This window comes from Dendrobates tinctorius, unplaced genomic scaffold, assembly GCF_039654945.1.
Source record: "Dendrobates tinctorius isolate UK_male_01 unplaced genomic scaffold, ASM3965494v1 ptg000049l, whole genome shotgun sequence".
In the NCBI taxonomy this organism is placed as follows: domain Eukaryota; kingdom Metazoa; phylum Chordata; class Amphibia; order Anura; family Dendrobatidae; genus Dendrobates; species Dendrobates tinctorius.
This window is the reverse complement of record NW_027361717.1, coordinates 9,326,720-9,342,015: the sequence shown is the minus strand read 5'-3', so window position 1 is coordinate 9,342,015 and position 15,296 is coordinate 9,326,720. Positions and strand designations below refer to the sequence as shown.

Here is a 15,296-nt window from a genome sequence, read left to right as displayed (position 1 = left end):
TGTCCTCCGGAGAGCTTTTATGACCTCTGAACAACACTATGTAAGGCTGTGCTCACATAAGCATATTAAGATCAGCAGATTTTGTGCTAGAAAAAAAAAAAAAGTGATGATTTTTCATCCTGTATTGTCGCTGGTATGTCCAGGTTTTAGAATCTATTGCCAATCATTTATATGTGTCAGGAGATACACAAAGTTTTATATGCTAAGAACTGCAATGTATCCGTAAAAAACAGAAAACGAGAGCGCGATTGATTTTCACAAGCATCAATAGGCAAGCCTCATCTGAAATAAGTTAGAGACTAGTGAGGGCTGCAATTTCTTTTCATGGCGACATTTGGTCCATGTAGAGGAAAAAAAAAAAGGTATTCTGAACAGCCCAGCTGAATTACAATCTTCTCAGTGCTGTCCATGAGGCTTCAGGGTTTGTTTTTTTTTTAACCACTGATCATAAATATAAAGTTATATAATGAGAATATATATATATATATATCTCTCTCTCCTTTGGGTGGCTCTACTGACAGCTCTCTCTATACGCCATGATACAGGGAAGCCCGTCAGTCTCCAATAAGACCACCCACTGGACTTTTTAGCAATGAAAAAGCACAAATTTCCCCCCCCCCCAAAAAAAAAAAATTAAATAAATTAAAACTACACCAAATACTTTCTCACAAACTAGGTCTCACCCCGCTCAGCTACTTCTGCTGTACACCATTTTTTCCTGTAGATGTTTAACATCACCCCGCAATGGGAGCTTAGGTTTTCGATCCGTGGGGGGGGTGTCAGGACTGGCCGTAGGTAAAGTTTTATGAACATATGATAAGTATTACTCTACCCCCCCCATACATCATTACACTCCACACTTACCCCTGACTCGGATTTTCTTGCAATGGTTTCAGGACCATCCTTGCAACGTAACCTTGCATTGCCAACGTAATCTCCAAATCTCACTAGATGGAGGTTTAGCAGCCATCTTCCCTTAAATCAGCAGGACCGATGTTCTCCATAATGATCCTAGGATCTCCTATCAGCTGGTAAACTGGCAGAGAATGAGAAGAGCGGTGACCTGGGCTGTAACACAATGGGTACGACACCTCGTCATCTCCAAATAACTACGTGGTGACGCAGCATAGTAATAATCCATGACATATGTCAGGCTGCTATCGTGGTCTATATTTGAGAAGTCACGCGTCATGTGAGCATAGCTGGCATAGTCCGGTATAGATAGTCTTACTGGATATCCGCGCCATCCACCTCGCAACAAAATTACATTTCCTCATTCTAAACCAAGAACGAAGAGACGTGTGCTTAATATTAATTTTGTATAATTGCACAAAAAGAGAAAACCGATGTCATGTACCAGCTGAGTGATGGCAGATAAAACCATGCACAATAGTCATTACCATTTTCATTTTTTCTTTACAGTTGAGAAAAAGTTTCTCCGCTTATAAATTAAACAAAGAAGGGAAAACCTTCAAGTTTAGGAATCAGAAGCCAAGACGACACACGGCATGCTACTGTGTCCATTAGGAGAATCACTTACCGTACAAAAGGCAGGGGGTATGCAGAACGAACGCATGGTCGTACAAGACCTACAGTAATATTACATCAGATGTAGATAACAATGCACAGTGTTGATGAATTATAAACACTTGTCCCCACATGGGGGGATTAAGTTGAGAAGTTCAGTGCATGAGAATATAAAGAAAAAATGCACATAGATGAACCAAAAGTCATTAAAATATGATAGTTGATTAAAAAAAAAAAAATTGTATTAAAAAGCATACAACAATAGTCCAAAAGGGGTGATCAGGCAGTGAGAACCACCAAAAGTGGGACCGCAGGTCAGAAGAACAAGAAATAAGTTCAAGATGCCTATTTGTAACAACATATAGGTGAGCTACTTGGTGCAGAATGATTCCCATCCCATGCATGAGACCGTGACAAAGATGTGCAGTACTGTCAGTGACCGGCTACTTCATCCTAAATGTGAGAGGGAGCGCTATCGAAAGTCCTTCCTTCCTGCTGCAGTTAGGCTGTATAACCAGCACTGTCCAAAACGGAGAACGACCCAAACAGTGAACTGATAGATCCAAAGTTGTGATAGTCCGGTTGTATCTTTTTTTTGTATATGTACCTACCGTATATACTCGAGTATAAGTCGATCCGAGTATAAGTCGACCCCCCTAAATTTGCCTCAAAAACCTGGGAAAACTTATTGACTCGAGTATAAGTCTAGGGTGGGAATTGCCGAAGATACTGGTAAATTTAATGCTGCACAACATACAGTATGCCGCCAAAATGCAGCACAGTGAATGCTGGCCCAAATAATGCTGCACAACATACACTGTGCAGCATTTATGGGGGCATACTGTATGTTGTGCAGCATTATTTGCTGGCCCAAATAATGCTGCACAACATACAGTATGCCCCCCCCATAAATGCTGCACAGTGAATAGTGGCCCAAATACCGTAATGCTGCCCCCAAAGTGATAGGATTACTAGTAATCCTATCATGTTGCTGTTCCTGCTGGAATTTAAAAAAAAAAAAAAACCCACTATATACTCACCTACATTGATGACAGCTGCTCCTGAGAGTCGCCGGCTCTTCAGTGACTCAGGCAGAGGGCGCGTGCTTTCCACTTCATCGTGCCCCCTGCACGTCACTACCAGAGGACAGGAGAGAGCGGCGCGCAGAGATTTTGAACGCCGCCGCGGCCCTATCATCACCCGCCGCCGCCAGGACACTGCAGGGGACCGCAGACGAACACCGGGGACCGCGGAGACGATTGGGACCGCGGAGATGACGGGGACCAGGTAAGTTGGCACCGTGACCCGAATATAAGTCGAGGGGGGTCTTTTTCAGCCCCAAAAGAGGGCTGAAAAACTCGACTTATACTCGAGTATATACGGTACCTACTGTCAATGTAATGCCTTTATGCATCTGTATCTGTACTTGTTCCTGCCTTGCTGCTGTAATGCGCTGAATTTCCCCATAGTGGGACGAGTAAAGGATTATCTTATATATAACAGGTAAGTACCAGATCACTGTAACAAAAGTATAGGGCCACCAGTGAATATCACCAAAAAGTAGTGGAAAGAAAAGAGGGCAAAAAGAACATGATGGTAATAAACAGTTACCTCAGACCTGCGGTGCCATGACCCCTACACGCGTTTCGGCTTGTGTGCCTTCTTCCATGGGGGTCCTACAGTAAGGCCACTCACTGATCAGTGGTCAGAAATCAGACATACACGATCAACATGTCTCTTGACCATCAGTCAGCCAGTGACCAATACAAATTAAACCAGAGGCCCCCATCTTGTGGCTCGGGAGCCACATGTAGTTCACAGGCCTATGGTTTGCAGCTCGTGGCTGTCGGCCAGGTTGGTTCGGCTCGTGGTTTGGTCCATGTCTCCAGATGGTGACCTTTGTGAGTATCTCCACATAGAAGAGCAGATCTGTATGCATATACTGGCCTTGGGGAGTATAGTAAACTGGAGATAGAGTAATCCTGCCCATTGGAGGTGCTGGGAGCTGGATGCGACACAGTGGACGGAGTGCTTGAAGATAGAACAACGTATTGGTATAAGGTGGGAACGCCTGGATGTAAAGATGTGGCCTATGATGGAGGGCGGCAGGTCTTGGTGTGATGGGGAAACTATGGCTGTGATTATACTGGTAACGGGGGCTTTAGGTGTCGTTGGCTTCAGTCGTGGTAGCAGGATGTCCCTACTCCATGAGAAAGGGGGAGATGGCCTGGATATGGCTACAGACCCTCTTTCAGAGCTGAATGTGACTCTCCAGGTAAGGAAAGTTGGGTACATGGCATTAATCCAACATTAGTCTGTGTATAGAGGGCATCAGTTGCATCAATGTATGCTGCCAACAGCTCCATATTCTCCCCAAGAAGCAATAACTCCACATTAATTGCAAGTGTTAGATGCTATAAATTTGTACAAGACTGTGTCTGATGTTTTTGTTGGCGAGATAAATCAGTAAAAAGATTCCCAGCATGCCCCTTGTGTGACTGTATAGGTATAACAAGTCAGAGGTTTTCCATATGGTACGGTTGTAAAATACATTGCACAGTATATGTTTTGTGTTGTCATTTTATATAGGAAAACATCAATTCTTCTACTTTCCTTTACAGCTGAAAGGGTATGCCGAAAAGGACACCCCATTACGGATCAATGATGAGTAGAGATGGGCGGACACCTGAATGTTCGGGCCCGGAGTGTTCGGCTGAACAGTTCCAAAAAGTTCGGGTTCCAGACCAGTACCTGGACCCCATTCACTTGAATGGGGGGCCCGAACATCCAGTGTTTGCTGAGCTGCAATGTGCATGACAGCATGGCAAACACCGCTTCTGATTGGCCGTGAAATCCTCCCCGCCTGTCAGAGAGCCGCGGTTCCCACGCTGTCAAAAGACAGCGTGAGCGGTCAGCTGTTATCGGCGCTGTAAAGTTAACGTCCGGTCACTGGTGTCAGCTGATGGGACTACTGATCCCATCATCCGACACCTGCTGCCACTCATTACTGTGAGAGCAGGAGCGGCGGATGGGAGTATTCATCAGCCCCTCCTGCGCTGTAAGTAAAAGAATTAAAAAAAAAAAAAAAAAAAACAGCATGGGGCCCGCCCCATTTGTAACAACCATCCTTGCTAAAGCAGACAGCTGGGGGCTGGTATTCTCAGGCTGGTAAGGGACCATGGATATTGCCTGCCTCCCCCCACCAGCCTAAAAATAGCACCCTGCAGACACCCGGAAAAGGCACATCTATTAGATGTGCCATTTCTGGCACTTTACCCGGATCTGCCCACTAGCCCTGTAGCGGTGGCAAGTGGGGTTTATATTTGTGGGGTTGATGTCACCTCTGTATTGTCAGGTGATATCAAGCCCATGGCTTGCAATGGAGAGGCGTCTATAAGACACATATCCATTACTAATCCTACAGGTGAATGGTAAATAAAGACAAAGCCAGAATCAAGTCCTTTATTAGAAATAAGACTAAAACACAGTTTTCCATTTTTATTTAAACGCCTAATCCTAGCAAAGCCCTTGTTCTCCTGTAATATAAGTAAAATAAAAAAACAACAATATACCACACCTGTCCGTCGTTCTGTCCGACGCCGTAATCCATGTCTGGGGGATAAACAGTTTTCAACCTGGACGATGCCAAGATGCGTCTGTCCAGGCTGAGAACCACTGGTGCCCGTACTGCTGCGAGCGCAGCCTCAGTGACTGGTGGCGACGTCATAGAGGTTACGTCCGGTCACTGACGCTCCGTTCTCAGTCGGGCTGAACTGTGGTGACCTCGGTGAGATCCCCACTAGCACAGTGAGAAAACAATTATTAAAAAACAGCGTGGGGACCTCTCTATTCTTGATACCTACTAACCTTACTGAAGCTGACAGCTGAGGATTGCAGCCCCCAGATGTGAGTTTTGCCTGGATGGTCAGCTAAAATACAGGGGGACCCATGCAGTTTTTTTTTTTGTTTTTTTCATTAACAGCGCAGGAGCAGCTGATGAATACTCCCATCCACCGCTCCTGCTCTCACTCTAATTAGCGGTAGCAGGTGTCAGACGATGGGAGCTGTTGTCCCATCAGCTGACACCAGTGACCGGAGGTAAACTTTATAGCTCCGATCACAGCTGAATGCTCACAATGTCTTTTGACCGCGTGGGAACCGCGGCTCTCTGACCAGCTGTAATAATTTCACCGCCGATCAGAAGCAGTGTTTGCCTCGCTGCCAGGCACATGACAGCGCAACAAACACCCGGTGTTCGGGCAACCAAACCCGAAGGGTAACACGGACTTCCTGGTGAATTCAGTGTACGGTGTCCGTGCCCGAACAGTAGGTGTTCGGTATGGATGCCGAACTTTACTGTTCGGGTTCGACCATCTCTAATGATGAGCTTTCCCTGAATATTTGCCAAACACAAACCACATATGCAGTGTGAAACCAGTATAATGTATTCATGAGATTTCCCTTATTTTTGCCTTTAAAATGTGACGGACACTAATTGTGAAGTTAAGCAAGTTAAAAGATGAAATAATCTCTAAAAGGCCTAAAATAAAGTTAAGCGATGACATTTCATTTGTATTTTAAGCAAACAAAAAAAAAAAAAAAACAACACATTTTCAGCTTTTAAATTTTAAAGATTACAAAAAGGAAGATGGGCTGATGCAAAAGTTTGGGCACCCTGCAAGGTTAGTATCTAGTAGCACCCCCTTTTGAAAGTATCACAGTTTGTAAACGCTTTTTGTAGCCAGACAAGAGTCTTTCAATTCTTCCACTTCTGAGATTCCTGGGCTGTCATGCATGCACTGCTATTCTGATGTCTTGCCACAGATTTTGAATGATGTTCAGATCAGGGGACTGTGAGGGCCATTGTAAAACCTTTAGGTTGCGCCTTTTGAGGTAGTTTATTGTGGATTTTAACGTGCATTTAAGATCATTATCCATTTGTAGAAGCCATCCTCTTTTCAGCTTTAGCTCTTTTACACATGGTGTTATGTTTGCATCAGGAATTGGTTGTAATTTCATTGAATCCTTTCTTCCCTCTAGCCGTGAAATGTTTCCTGTGCCATTGGCTGTAACACCTCCAAAACATGATTGATCCACCTCATGCTTAATGGTTGTCGAGATGTTCTTTTCCTGAAATTGTGCCCTTTTTTCTCCACACATACCTTTGATGATTGTGGCCAAAGAGTTCTATTTTAACCTCATCAGTCCACATGACTTGTTTCCAAACTGGATCATGCTTGTTTAGATGTTCTTTTGCATATTTCTGATGCTGAATTTTATGTGGAAGACGCAAGAGAGGTTTTCTTCTGACAACTCTTCCATGAAGGTCATAATTATACAGGTCTCTCTGAACAGTAGAACAATTTCCACACCTCTAGAGTCTATTAAATCTTTCTGAAGGCTTTTTTGCAGTCAAGTGGGGGTTATGATTTGCCTCTCTCCTACAAGCAGCTATAACTGAAATTTTGCTTGGTCTTCTAGACCTTATCTTGACCTCCACTGTTCCTGGTAACTGCCATTTCTTAATTACATTTCGAACTGAGGAAAGTGCAGCCTGAAAACGCTTTGCTCTTTTCTTATAGCCTTTTCGTTCTTTGTGGGTATCCACCATTTTCATTTTCAGAGTACTAGGCAGCTTCTTAGAAGAACTCGTGGCTGCTATTTTTTTGACACAAGCTTAGAGGAGACTGGGTTTTTATAAAGCTGGAAAATTTGCATCACCCGGTCTTTCCTAATGATGATCGTGAATAAACCATAACCCTAACAGGCTAATTAAGGTGTGAAACTGTGGTCTGAGCATACAAATCTCCAAGAGTGTCCAAACTTTTGCATTGGGCCGATGCAAAAATGATGTACACAGGGTGCCTAAACTTTTACATGCCACTGTAGTTGTATACAGTTTGTGTCCCCCGACTTTTCTATTGGTGGCGTTGTGTATGGTCCTTTTGATTTGCCTCCTGTTAGAGATAGACGCAGGAAGCTACATACTGGTAATATAGTAACCGCAGTCCAGAAACAGGCAGATTTGTAGAATAACCTGAAGCGTACCAGGAGCCTCGAAGCCATAAATAAGCAGATCCGCCTGCGCCCCCTTCCATGGCGGAGTGAGCACATAACAGGTTTTGCAGCAGGAGTAGCCGAGGTAGGAGCAGCCTGACCTAGCACATTTGTAAGGACACTCTCAGAACAAGAGGTACATGGCTACCAGCCGACATACAAGGGTCATTCTCAAGTCAACCACCTCTGCAAAAAATAAGTTGTTCCGCGCACAAAGTGAACTCTCTGCCAGTGTGAAGGGGGCGAGGTTTATGGGTGAAAATTAACCAGCGCTAGATTTAATTATCCATTTCCAGGTACAGGTTCTCGGGTTTAATTAGGCATGTTATTTTTAATGGGCACAAAACACATTAATCCACTTTTCCAAGGGCAAAAAACATTTTCCAGGTGACTGCAGTTAAAAACAAATGGAGATCTCTGGAGTAAAAAGGTCCAGTTCATGTTTGGTTATTTTACAAGAAAAAAAAAAAAAAAAAACAGTAATAAAAGCAAAACAACATCACAGCAAACACGTGACCATATGAAAGCGCCCTCCTGATGGGGCCGTATTAGTACCGTCTAGGTAAATCCGGAGCGTCTCTTCTCAGAAATCTGCATTGTGATGTTCCACTGTTATTTCTGCAAACTCACCATATATTTAGTTGGGGTGTTTAAAGGGTTAAGCCACCGATACACATTAGACTAACATTGGCCAGATTCAGCCGACAGTCTAACATGTATGGGAGCCTCTCAACTCTCTGCCAAAAGAGTATGTAGGGGAAGGAAAGGATCCATCATGTACAATTTCAGGCTGCTGATCCTTTTCGTCTGTGAGATAAGCCACCGCCAGAGAAGTCTGGCAGAAGCTCTCTCATAGCAAGAACAGGAGAAGCTCAGTATAACCTATGGCGTGTATGGAGGAGTCGGAAGAGATGGCCATCAATGGTTCGGTCAACAGCTATATATTGTGTAAGGGTCCCCAAGTCTCATCACAAATGGTTAAACTACACAGCGCTTGTGAAAACATGCAACTTTGAATTTCACTAGTTATTAAAAATGCTCTTGGTTCCCAAGAAAGGAGGAACTTTTACTTTACCTGTTCATGCTCGTTGTCCATCACAGGTGGCCAAGCATATGCAGTGCTTACAAACTCTTTCATACAGCTTGTAAGAGCTGCTCTGAGGCAGACCGGATTGCTGAAAATCTTCCTCTGCTTGTAGCATGGTGGAGCACATAGGTAGGGCCAGAGGCCCAACAATGGTGCTGGCTTAAACTATCCATCCTCAGGAGTGCACTGTGCCTGGCAAACAGGAATCAGCGAGAGTTCGGAGCAGTGCGCTCCTGAAGACTACACTTGAGTTTCGCCCCCAGGAACATCACCGGAGTTGAACCACCCACGTTAGGACAGGGTTTTGAACATTTGTGGTCCCTAGTTTGCCAGACTTATTTTTGAAAATTCGGGACCGTGACGATAAATTCAAGACTATTGGCAACTATGGCTCCTGTAAACTGACATCAGTGACTGGGAAGTGACAGCATGCGTACAACCACCCCCGATTGACACGGGAAACCTCCAGTTTATTTGTACATTGCCAGGTGGAGCAGCAGAGGAATGGCACAATGCGGCATGAGGTATTTTATACGGAGTACAAGTCATTACTAAAACAGACAACTACTAGAGAACAAATAAAATGAGTCCTCATTAAAGGGATTGAACCCCTGTTACTAATTGAGGGGGTCCTCTTTGAAGACATCATTGTTCTATTGCCAGGACTCCATTTTAAATCAGCTGTAATCACAGGGATGACAATTTTTAAAAGAGAATTTTCTTAGGAATTACAAGGAAAAAACTGAATGCAGTGATTCCAGTAGAAATCAGTGGTCTTAATGGACACTGGTTCTCGACACCCCACTGACCCATTAAACATGCCCTTATAAAACACATGGAAAACACAGGTCCACAGCCGACAACACTAATAACAGTTAAGGACAATTATGAAAAAAAAAAAAAATCTTAAAAAGCTTCTATATGATCTCTGATTACAATATAAAACATGCACCACAACAGTAAGACCAGCTGCAGTGTGGCTCCTACACCTGACAAGCATCATTTAGCGCTGTACAGAGGGCAGACATCGGCGCTGGAGCTGCACGCCACGCTCTGCAGGGGGTGGGAGACAAGCTGACATTGATTGGCATCCACGTTTCTGTCTAAATATGTCCCAACCTGCATCACTGTGTGAGCCGCAGCCACATTGTAACTCACGGGCTCCAATGACTCATGACTACATGACTCAGAGGCAATGTACAAAGCATTCTCCGCTGTATGACACTGTATAGTCATGGTCATATTTTCAGCACTCCCTGCACAACTAAAGGGAGTAAAGAAGAGAAGAATTTTGTTAAGTAAAAGGCCATTTTTATAAAGGTTCATCACATTATATAACAGTTTACAACTTATGATCATATGATGGCAATTCAGATGAGTGCACTTTACCATGTTAAATATACAGACAAAAGTAAAGGGACACAAATCTTAATAATTAGAGTCAGGGTTTTTGTTCATCCCATTGCCCCGGTACTTAAAATCCAGCGTCTCACCATGCCCTCTGCCTGTGCAAACATGTATTTAAAAATGGCTTGTTCTAGAGAGCTCATCGATAGCAGCACGGTGATACGCGTTACAGGTGTATCAAGTCCGTTCATGACATTTCTCCCCTCCTAAATATTCAACCATCAACTGTGAATGGCATAATTGAAAAATGGAAGCGTTTAGGAACTACAGGCATGAAGTAGCAGACTACAGTCCAAACCTCCTCTGGGAAAAAGTGTGTCAAGAGCTTCACTGCACAGGTTTCCATAGCCAAGCAGGTGAATGCAAACCTTGCATTACCAAGCACACTGCCAAGCATCGGATGGAGTGGTGTAAAGATGCCACTGGACTCTAGAGCAGTGGAGACGTGTTCTGTGCAGCGACAGCTCACACTTCTCTATCTGGCATGTGAGGAACAAGTCCAGGTTTGGTGAATGCCAGGAGAACGATACCTGCCTGACTGTATTGTGCCATCTGAAAAGGGAGGAGGGATAATTTTGGGGGTTTATTTTTTATGGGGAGGTGTCAGGACTTCAAGGGAAATCTTAAAGGGAACCTGTCACCCACCCAGGCGTTTTGAAGTAAAAGAGCCACCTTGTGCAGCACTAATGCTGCATCCTGTCAAGGTGGCTCTTTTAGTTGGGGTCCCTTCCACCGCTGAAAGAATCGTTTTTATAATTTGTCACTCATACCTCTAGTTTGTCCGGGGGGCAGCTCTTTACCCTCAGACACAGGCGCATCACAGCCATCAGTCATTTCCTCCATTCTTCTGGGCGCCGCCTCCCCAGCGTTCAGTTATTTACCCGGTGCCTGCACTGTAATCTGGTTTCTTGGCACCAGATGAGGTCTTCCTTCTCGCGCCTGCGTGGACGTGCGGCCCGAGATCCCACCCCGCAGTCTCTTCTGATTTATTCACACTGTGGGGCGGGATTTCGGGTCGCGCGTCCACGCAGGCGCGAGAAGGAAGACATCATGTGTCAGTGGACGGGCAGCGCTAACTGATGGCTGTGATGCGCCTGTGTCCCGGGGGGGGGGGGAGGGGGGGGGATGACCTGAAACCCCAGACAAACTAGAGGCATGAGTGACAAATTATAGAAACGATTCTTTCAGCGGTGGAAGGGACCCCAACTAAAAGAGACACCTTGACAGAATGCAGCAGTAATGTGGCTCTTTTAGTTAAAAACGCCATGGGGGGGGGGGGGGGTGACAGGTTCCCTTTAATCTGGCATATCAAGACATTTTGGTTAATTTTAACTTGCAACTTTGAGGAAAAAATTTGGGAAGGTCCTTTTCTGTTCCCCATGACTGTGCCCCAGTGCACGAAGCAATTTCCATGAAAGACATGGTTGGGGGAAGTTTGGCGAGAAAGAATTTGACAGGCAACATCCAACACTTTTGGGATGAACTAGAACAGATTGAGCCAGATCAGATCCTTTCATGCAACATCAGTGTCTCACCTGGCAAATGCTCTTCTGGATGAATGGGCCAAAAAATCCCTCAGATACCTTCAAAATCTTGTGGAAAGACTTCCCAGAAGAGTGGACGTCTTTACGGCCACAAGAGGTGGCCCCCATTCCATATTAATTCCTGTGGATTTATTATGATGGGATGCCATAAAAGTTCCTCTGTGTGTAACATGGAGGGTCCCAATACTTTTCATACACAGGATCTTAGAACAGGTTGTTTTTTGCCCGTGCCTTCTTATGTGTAGGATCCAGATAATTGTGCAGTGAGTAACCAGAGATGCTTGGGCACAGATGTGTGCCGCCAACCTTCTGCAATGCCAGTGAATATATCGCACAGGATAACGCATCAGCTGGCATCCCACCCATCATCATTACTACCAGGGGGCAGGAAAGATGAAGTAGAAGCGTACAGACACACAGAAGTCAATGGCCGGAGTTTAACACGTTGTGTTAAATACACTTCTCAGCTGAAGTTCATATTTCTGCTACCGAACGGCCTTGACAACTGAAGGAAGCATCTGCAATGCGTGGTGTCAGGAAAGCGAGACCTCGACAGTGGATATATGATCTCACTACAAAAGCTGGATGCCCTCCAGGTCCAATGCTGATCTTGTCCCACTTAGCCCCAGCTTGTCAAGATGTCGCAATGTCTTCCTAGTCAGCTTTGTGCGGATACTTGGGAGAATTCAATTTCACTTAGCAACCAAGAAAAGGAAGATCAAAACAGCTCCTCAAGCCTAGAAACACAAGGGGCCACAGGCAGTGAGGATTATTAGTCTTCCAGGGGACCACTCCTCCGTCCGGGAGAGAGAGATCTGCCTTCTGGCAGCAGATAATACAGTGCAGAAAGCTCGCTTTTTAGGCTATGTGCACACGCTGCGGTTTTTGCTGTGGATCCGCTGCGGTTTTGGCCGCAGCGGATCTGCAGCAGTTCTGCAGACAGCGTACAGTAGCATGTAAGCCTATGAGATTTACAATCTGCAGTGCACATGCTGCGGATTTCTAGCTGCGGAAAAGCTGCGGTTTTGAATCCGCAGAAAGAAATGACATGTCACTTCTTTTCTGCGCATTTTGCTGCAGTTTACCATCTCCTCCATTGTAGAGGTGATAAACCGCAGGGAAAACCGCAGGTCATTTTACCTGCGGTTTTACCTGTGGTTCCGCAGATAAAAATCCGCAGACCAATCCGCAGCGTGTGCACATAGCCTTATGGGATCATCGTGAAAATGATGTTAGCTGCTTTATTATTATTCACCAAGGACCTTCCACTAAATTCCACTGTCCTGCAGCCCCCGCTGACATTCCTCCCCGCCGTAATCGTGCACTTAAACTTCACCTCATCTTCAGCAGATAAAGCCATACACGGCGTGGTCGGTCAGCGGGTAATGCCCAATAGAGAGAACACCCACTTGTCAATTTATTACTATACTAAACTAATATACTAGTATAAAAGGCTCGTCTATAATGGGGTTTTATTTTTATTGAAAATACAAGCAATTCCTAAATCAGACAGGTCAGAGGAACCCCTTTATGGATTCTAGGACCCCTTTAAAATACAGAGGCTTCATTGCGAACCTTTCGAGAGGACTAATGATGAGCACAAGTGCTCGGGTATGCACCAAGTATCGCGCCTGCTCGAGTGACATGTTCAGGACCCCCACAGCTCCATTTTTTGTTGCTTTTAGACACTGACAAAACATGTGGTGATTGTCTGACAAAAATGGGTAATCCCCACGTTTTGCGGATGTCTAACAGCCATGAAAAAGGTTCAAGTCCCTGTGAGCACCTGTCACCCCAGCACCTGCCACACTCGGTGCACACCCCAGCAACCGGCGCACACCCCAGCACCCGCCACACTCGGCGCACACCCCAGCACCCGCCACACTCGGCGCACACCACAGCACCCGCCACACTCGGCGCACACCCCAGCACCCGCCACACTCGGCGCACACCACAGCACCCGCCACACTCGGCGCACACCACAGCACCCGCCACACTCGGCGCACACCCCAGCACCCTAGGCAAACTCGAGTAACAAGCACTTGCACTCATCACCAAAGACGACCTCTTACCAGGTTAGCTGTGTTAAGTTTCTGCTCTTATTTTATTTCTGCTTCTCCATGACTATACCATGGATCAGCAGGAATAAAGCAGAGGGAATCAAACAAGCACAAAACTGGTCACGCCTGACCTGGTGACAGGTCATCTTTAAAGCGGTCCTCCCATAAAACAACATTCCTCATCTATACACTGGAGAGATGATTAAACACGCCCAATCCTTGAAGTCAATGGGTCGATCTTCAAGAAGAAGAGTTCGTCAGCAGCTTTTTCTGCTCTTCCAATCGAGGATGCTATATGTATGCTCAGCTGAACAGAGCGTGCATGCGAACAAGAATTTCGCCGACATCTACTGAAAATGTACAACCACCTTATGCCTCCTTCACACATCCATGTTTAAATACATGAAAAACCAGTACCGGTGCCATCAGTGTGTCATCCATGTGTCAGTTTTTACCATTAGTGTGGTCATCAGTCTGGATAAAGAAATAAATTACAAAGCCTCTCCTATACTTTGAATGTTAAACACGTACAGCACACGGATGGCGCACAGACTGTACTCATGCTATCCGTGTGCCATATGTGGTTTTCACAGTTCCGTAGACTTGTATTGGCTGTTGTCATCCGTGCTGCTGGAAGACAACGGACATGTCTCTCTGATTTGCACGGACACAGGTAGGTGCACGCAGTCCCATCAGAATTCGGAAACCGTGACGCGAGTAAGAGACGTAACTTGATCACTCTTCAGTGGCTTAGTCTGGAAGCCACACACTCTTTATGGACAAAACAGGAAAACCGCCGGTGGCAGGCAGAGACGCCGCAAAGACCGTCGCTTCTTCCAGAATTAGTTTTGCCTATTAGAGAGTTTGTGTACCGATAACTTAGCATAAAACAAACTCCCTAACTCATTAATACAGTATTAGTCAGGTTGGCCATGCTAAGCCGGATCCTCGTTTCTACAGACTATACGACCCTGTTCTGTAGATGTACCGCTGAACTACTGCCCATTCTTCCCCTTTAAATATCTTTTAGAGATTTATACTGTACGTAAAAGTGTCTTTTAGAAAGGGCTCATAAGTGAAGATGGCTTTAAGGTGCAATGATACACTGCGCTGCTGTAGGTATAATTCAAGGAAATTTATTGGTGCCTACGCGCGTTTCCTGAGCTGTCCCAGCTCACTTCATCAGGGCATTCATCATGGCACCAATAAATTTCCTTGAATTATACCTACAGCAGCGCAGTGTATCATTGCACCTTAAAGCCATCTTCACTTACAAGTCCTTGGACCCAGTGCAGACTGCAGCAGCTGTTTCATGCGTTTGTAGGTGTTGTGACCGAAGTTTCACAACCCTATCAGGTGAGTCTCTCCTTGTCTCACCATTACAATTGTGTTTTAAAGGTTTTCACACAGTGGATGCGCCTTGTTTTGTTTCTTTTAGAAAGGGCTCATGATAGTTACAAACTGGGAAAATATTGGATAGGAGAAGGGGGAAGATTACCGTACTTTAGATGTAAAGTAAAAATAGTATTATGTGCAGCAGAATTTGCCAGAGCTAAAGACATAGTTTGTTAAATTTATCGACACTAACTCCCTGAACTAAATGCCTGGCAGCTG

At 45.2% G+C, this 15,296-nt stretch overlaps 1 protein-coding gene across 10 annotated transcripts in view; it reads right to left on the bottom strand.

Moving 5' to 3' along the window:
- Window positions 1-15,296, bottom strand: part of PPP2R3A (protein phosphatase 2 regulatory subunit B''alpha) — a 207,609-nt gene that overhangs the window by 133,940 nt on the left and 58,373 nt on the right. For 3 of the 10 annotated variants that reach the window (XM_073576479.1, XM_073576476.1, XM_073576484.1), the window contains exon 2: window positions 865-1,036. The exons of 6 other annotated variants lie outside the window; for them this stretch is intronic. The gene's annotated coding sequence lies outside the window, so the exon portion shown is untranslated. Of the gene's footprint in view, window positions 1-864; window positions 1,069-15,296 lie in introns of all 10 variants that reach the window. One more of the 10 variants, XM_073576481.1, reaches the window with a different exon arrangement.